Below are 6,307 nucleotides of genomic sequence, written 5' to 3' on the forward strand. Positions count from 1 at the left end.
GCGCTCCGGGCCACGTAATAAAAATCCCTTTTAAAATAGATTTTTTTCATAGGGGGGGGGGAAGGGAAAACCTCACTGGCAAGGGAATAAAAAAAAAATCAAAAGCGCTTAAAGCAAGTTAATCACCGCATCTAATGCATTTTGTTCCCCCAACGTCTACTTTCCAGTCTTAAAGTTTCTATTGGAGGGAGCTCTAAGCGATTTCTTGTGGTATTCTAGGAAAAAATGACTTTGGGTCATTTCCCAGCTGCTCTCAGAACCCGGTACCGGATCTCCTTTAGAGTTCAAGTGCCGACGTTCTCCATCTTCTTTGAATAAGCAATGCCTCACCTTACTAATAGAACACTCCACGGAGTGCAGTCGTTCCCATTTTCTCCGAACATCGCTGTCCATGTTAGATTGCAGCATCGATTTGCATGTTCCCTCTGCCACCCTTCATAAAGTTGCTGGCCGCAGAGTCTTTGAGAAGAGTCAGATAAGATCTGCCAAGCATAGTTTTCCCTTGCTCAGAACACCAGTGGGCCTGAAGGAGAAGCTGAAGGAGCCCAAATGTCCCATGCCGTGATAATTTTGAACAACAGGAATCACAATTTTTGTGGGGAGGGAGACGGGCCCCGGATTGACACCAAATCAAACCAGATTTCTTTGCCTTTCTCTTTGCCTCTTACGACGAGAACAGCGGTGCTTACGTGGATGGAGCTTCGTAATGCTTCGGGCCGGAGATAAGATGTAACATGGTTATTCCCGAAGCGAGCAGAGATGACTCCATCCTGTTCACGCAGGTGTTTTGATGAGCATTGAAGAGGTGCTGCTGGTTTACGATGGTTTTGGATGGTCCCTCTCCAAGAGTATAAGGGGAGAGCAATCCATGGCTCCCCTGATGGATGTTGGGATACTATTAATCCATACAGAGGCTTGGCACCCTGCAGGATGAAAAGCACACCGGCATTTGAAGGGGATTCTTTTGACGCTTCCAGCTGGGCACCCGGAACGGGAGCCTTGTTTGCTGCGTTTTTCAAGCTACCCCGGGTGTCCCTGCTTCCCTCTTCATGCTGGGCTTGTTCACCCGCCCTCACACCTGTGATTTCACACAAGGATTGCCTCCCATTTCGGGGTTCCGAGTCAGCTTTCCATCCCACCAAGCCCTCACCACCCAGCCTCTAGGTCTTCCTTTCCAACTCAGGGGTGCGGGTGTGTGTGTGTGTGCAAGGCGAGGCAGTTTTATGAGAATTGAGTATGCATTCTGAAGATCTTAAGAGAACTAGGTGCTTGTTGGGTTGTCACTGTCAGGCACCGACCTCAGACTGTCGGCTGCCCGTTGGCCACCAACGTATATTTTACAGACAGCGGAAAAAAATACAGTCCTGTTGCAGGATGTGAGAAAGAAAAGGAAGGAAGGAAAAGAAAGAAAGAAAATAGAAAGAAGAAAGGGGGAGGGAGAGAAAAAGAAAAAAGAAAGGAAATAAAAAACAGAAAGAAACAAAGCTGTTTTTCAGGCTCACATTCTCTTTGGGTAAATTTGCTCTTGATTCGTTTTGTGCCCTGCTTTTCTCTCTCTGCTGCCTGGAGTTCTTCTTAGACTCTGTTTGCCGCAGCTGGTTTTGATATGTCAAAATATCTCTGCTTCTGCTCGGCTGCCCCACAGAGTTGCTGGCAGAAGAATAAAGCTGGCTTGGCAAACACTAAGCTTCGCCGGATCTCTGGGGCCTTATCTGGCCGAAGGACTTAACGCCACACAAAGATTTAAAAAAGAACATTTGGGACTCCAGCTCCGGCGCTGTTTGCTTTTATTGACACCTCCATCATTTTCAATAATAATAATATGTATGTATGTATGTGTGGTATTCAGCTTTGTTCGGGTATTTTCCCACGTCATTATAGTTGTGCTTTTAAAGTTGTAGCAACGTTTCGGCAGAATCTCATCTGCCATCATCAGGCTTCTGTATTGTGTTCGTCTGTGAGTCAGGCTTTCACAGCTGTTCCAGTTTTAAATTTGGGGCAGCCTACACACACACACACACACACACACACACACATATATATATATATATATATATATATATATATATATATATATATATATATATATATATATATATATATATATATATATATCAGAAGGCAAATCCTGATTAACTTGTCTTTCCTTTTCATTGCTTGCTTGGATTTGAGAAACAACGCTTTTGTGTGTCTTCCACTTGTGTTCACCGTGGCCCTGAGCAGCAAGGACCGTGCCAGGAACATCTGAAGCATCGGTGCTTGCTTCCAGTCGCGGGACATGAAGAACGAGCTGGCTTTGATCCCACTGTCAGATACCTCCTGCTCCAATTTTAAGTTTCCATCTTTCCAACCCCGAGTGGCTTTTACCTGTTTCTGCAGAGCACACACACACACACACCCCTCTCAAACAACCCAGCTCTGATTTTCTGCATCCTGAGGAGGGCAGCATTTTGCCACTCGTGCTAATAAGGACGGCAAACACAGGTTGAATATAAAATATTCAAAATTGTATAGATGATCACCTACGCCCTGAGGCCGCACGGAGCAGCATCTCCAAGTAGGGCACTACCAAATAGTAGCTGTTTACTAGACCGCAGTCTTTCGTTGGAATGAAGCATCTTTTCATGTCTGTGCATGTCCTGGATGTCCCAGAGGTGCTTTTTTTTTTTTTTTTTTTTCCAAGAGGCAACTGGACTTTCTGGGTTTTCTTTTGAAGACGTTTCACTTCTCACCCAAGAAGCTCCTTCAGCTCTGACTTGGATGGTGGGGAATTAAAGGATTTACATTCCTTGCAGGCAGCTGGTCATTGGCATCCTTTTAGAAGGTCGTTGAGGCCACTTGGAGGTTTATCTGTGTCCTCAAGGTCACCTCAGTAGTGCGAATGGGTGCGGAGCCTCCTTGGAACTGCTGAAAGGAGCTGTGTTGTAGACTGGAGATAGATGATGTCATATCCCTCCTTCTCTGTTGAGGGAGGGATGTTCAATTTTGACATAGATGACCTCTTTGAGCCCTCTTTCCAAGAAGGCTCCACAAAGTTGGCAGAGCTATATGGCTCAGAACAGAAAGCCAGCAAATCGGAGTAGTTTTAATATACCTGTCTGCTCTAGTTCACATCACCGGGATCTAACAGGTTACATTCTTGAGTTCTAAAGGAGCTGGCAGATGTCATCTTGGAACCATTGAACCATATCTTTCAAGATCCTGGATCAAGATCCTATCAGAGGACTGGAAAAGAGCAGATGTGGTTCCCATTCTCAAAAAAGGAGATCCCCCCCAAAAAAAAAACCAGATCCAAAAAACTACAGACCCACCAGCCCCAAGGTTCAGTTTTATGCCCAGTACTCTTTAAAATCTTTATAAAAGATCCAGGTGGATATTGACAAACTTGAATACTGGGTCCTATTTCACAAAAGGAAAGTCAATGGTGAGGAAGGCAAGGAAATTCAAATGTGCAAGTACAGATTAGGCAAGAAAAACTAAATTACAGGTATGGATTAGGCAAGAAAAACCAAATGTGCAGGCATGGATTAGGCAAGAAAAACCAAATTACAGGTATGGATTAGGCAAGAAAAACCAAATGTGCAGGTATGGATTAGGCAGGAAAAACTGAATTACAGGTATGGATTAAACAAGAAAAACAGAATCAGAGATATGGATTAGGAAAGAAAAACTGAATTATAGGTACAGGTTAGGCAGGAAAAACCAAATGTACAGGTACATATTTGGTGAAACTTGGCTCAATATCAGTAACTGCCAGAGGGATCTTGAAGTTCTAGTGGATAAATCACTTAAATATCAGCAATGGGCTGCAGCCTCCCCAAAAGCCAAACTTCTTGGATGAGAAGTGAAACGTCTTCAAAAGACATACCAGAAAGTCTAGCTAGCTGCCTCTTGAAAAAGAGCTGAAGAAGCTTTTTGGATGAGAAATGAAATGTCTTCAAAGAAAAACAAAGTCCTTTTGAAAAAGCACCTTTGGGACAGGATCTTTTCATGCTTCATCATAAGAAAGGAGCTCCTTTTTGAAGCTGCCTTCTGACGCAAGAAAGCCCGCAGGCTGTCTGTCCGCATGTCTTGTGATGGCGAGCTCTGTGTATTAATCACCATTTACATTATTCCAGATCTGAAAGGAGATTCAGGCAGGAGGTTCACAATCCTTCACAATCGTTGGCCTTGTCAATTTTTCTGCCTGTGTTCTCTTCATCCAGATGAAGAGCATCCTGGATCAGTAGCGATAGCAACAGCCCTTACACTTATATACCGCTTCACGGTGCTTCACAGCCCCCTCTCTAAGCAGTTTACAGAGTCAGCCTCTTGTCCCCAACAATCTGGGTCTTCATTTTACCCAACTTGGAAGGACGGAAAGCTGAGTCAGCCTCGAGCCGGTCAGGATCGAACTGCTGGCAGTGGGTAGAGTTTGCCTGCAATACCCCTTTCTAACCACTGCACCACCACGGCTCTTACATAGCAATAACACACTAGCACTTAGACTTATATACTGCTTCCCAGTGCTTTTACAGCCTTCTCTCAGCAGTTGACAGTCAGCCATCTTGCCCCCCAACAATCTGGGTCCTCATTTTACCCACCTTGGAAGTATGGAATGTCAGTGTTTGCAGCATGACTACTGTTGTGAGACAACCCAGGAGCAAAATACAGCACACAGAGGCTTTATCATTTAACAGTGGATTATATACAAGACAGCCATATACATACATATACCTGATAGGCAAATACCTGGCAAGCAATCAATCTTCTTTACTCTGCATGGAGAACCACAATGAAGACAGAACACAAGTAGAGAGAGATATGCCCTCTCATGGTCTCATTTATATATACAGCTTCTTAAAGTGGTAAAACCCTGTGGACCCATCCTTAGTCTTAAAGCGGCAATAACCACGCTGATTCATCCTCATTGCATCAGCCTTACAGCAGCTGGACCAGCTATTAAATCTCAATACCTTGACATGGAAGGTTGAGTCAAGCCTTCCTTGCCACAGTTGTTAAGCGAATCCCCACAGTCGTTTTAAGTTAGGAAACCCGTCTGTTAAGTGAATCAGGCTTTTCTCTGACTTGCTTGTCAGAAGGCGACACCAGACGATGACCTGACTCCGGAGTGGAACGACCGTCGCAAATTATAAGCCAGTTGCCAAGCGGTCAGATTCTGATCACATGAACCTTGGAGATGCGGCAACGGCCGTAAGTGTGAAAAACAGTCATAATTCTTTTCCCCCCCACTGCCGAACGGTCTTTAAATGAACTGTCGTAAGTCGAGGACTACCTGTAAAAGATTCGGTCACTAAATGAACTGTTGTAAGTCGAGGAGTAGCTGCAAAAGATTTCTAAATCTCCGGGGGAACCCCAGTTAAGAATGTCGAGGTGCTAAGAGAAAGAGTAATAACATCAAGCCATTCACTTAAACACACACACACACACACACACACACAAACAGCCTGGAGCCAGAATAGTCTAAACTAATTTAAAGCACTGCAATTAATAAAATCCAATGAAACCCAAAGGTCTTTAAGGCAATTTGAAAACTCCAGTAATAATTAGGATGCCCTGTGTCATTTCGGGAAGAAGAGGGGAAGTTGGGGTGTTGCGTTCAGAGGTAATTCCAGGAAGGGCCGATTTGGCTCGAAGCCCAGTTCTCGACGTCTCCGAGCTCTTCATTTCAGTTTTAGTTTCATTTCGTTCTCTTTTATCTTCCCCTCGTTAAAAAGCCAATTGGGCGGGCCCTGGAAATGGGAAGCGGCGGTGTCTGTCCGTTGTGCTTGGCAGAACTCATCCGCCCGGCCGTCGGCCATGGGAGGAACGAGGAGGACAGGCAGCTCCAGGAGGTAACCAGGCCGGTTCTAGAGTTATCTTCATTGCCGCAACGTCCCTGTTGGATGATGGTGATGCCGTGAGCAAAAAGGCCTCGGCCACACCTTGGCCGCTCACCTGTGCAAGGTGATGGGGAGAGGAACATCCAGAGATGAAAATGTCCATCCTTTGGGGACTTCTGGAGGAGGAGGAGGAGGAGGAGGAAGAGAAGGAGGAGCAGGAGGAAGAGGAGGAGGAGAAGGAAGAGGTGGAGGAAGCAGAGGAAGGGAAGGAAGAGGAGGAAGAGGAAGAGAAGCAGCAGGAGAAGGAGGAGGAAGAGGGGGAAAGGAGCAGGAGGAAGAAGAGGAAGAGGAAGGAAGAGAGGAGGAGGAGAAGGAAGAGGAGGGAAGGGAAGGAAGAAGAGGAGGAGGAAGGAGGAGGAGAAGGAGGAGGAAGAGGGGGAAGGGAAGGAAGAAGAGGAGGAAGAGGGGGAAGAGGAAGAGAAGGA

Source organism: Notechis scutatus, chromosome 16 (assembly GCF_049901735.1).
Source record: "Notechis scutatus isolate UNSWTSFEM ecotype Mainland chromosome 16, rNotScu1.2, whole genome shotgun sequence".
NCBI classification, from domain to species: Eukaryota; Metazoa; Chordata; class Lepidosauria; order Squamata; family Elapidae; genus Notechis; species Notechis scutatus.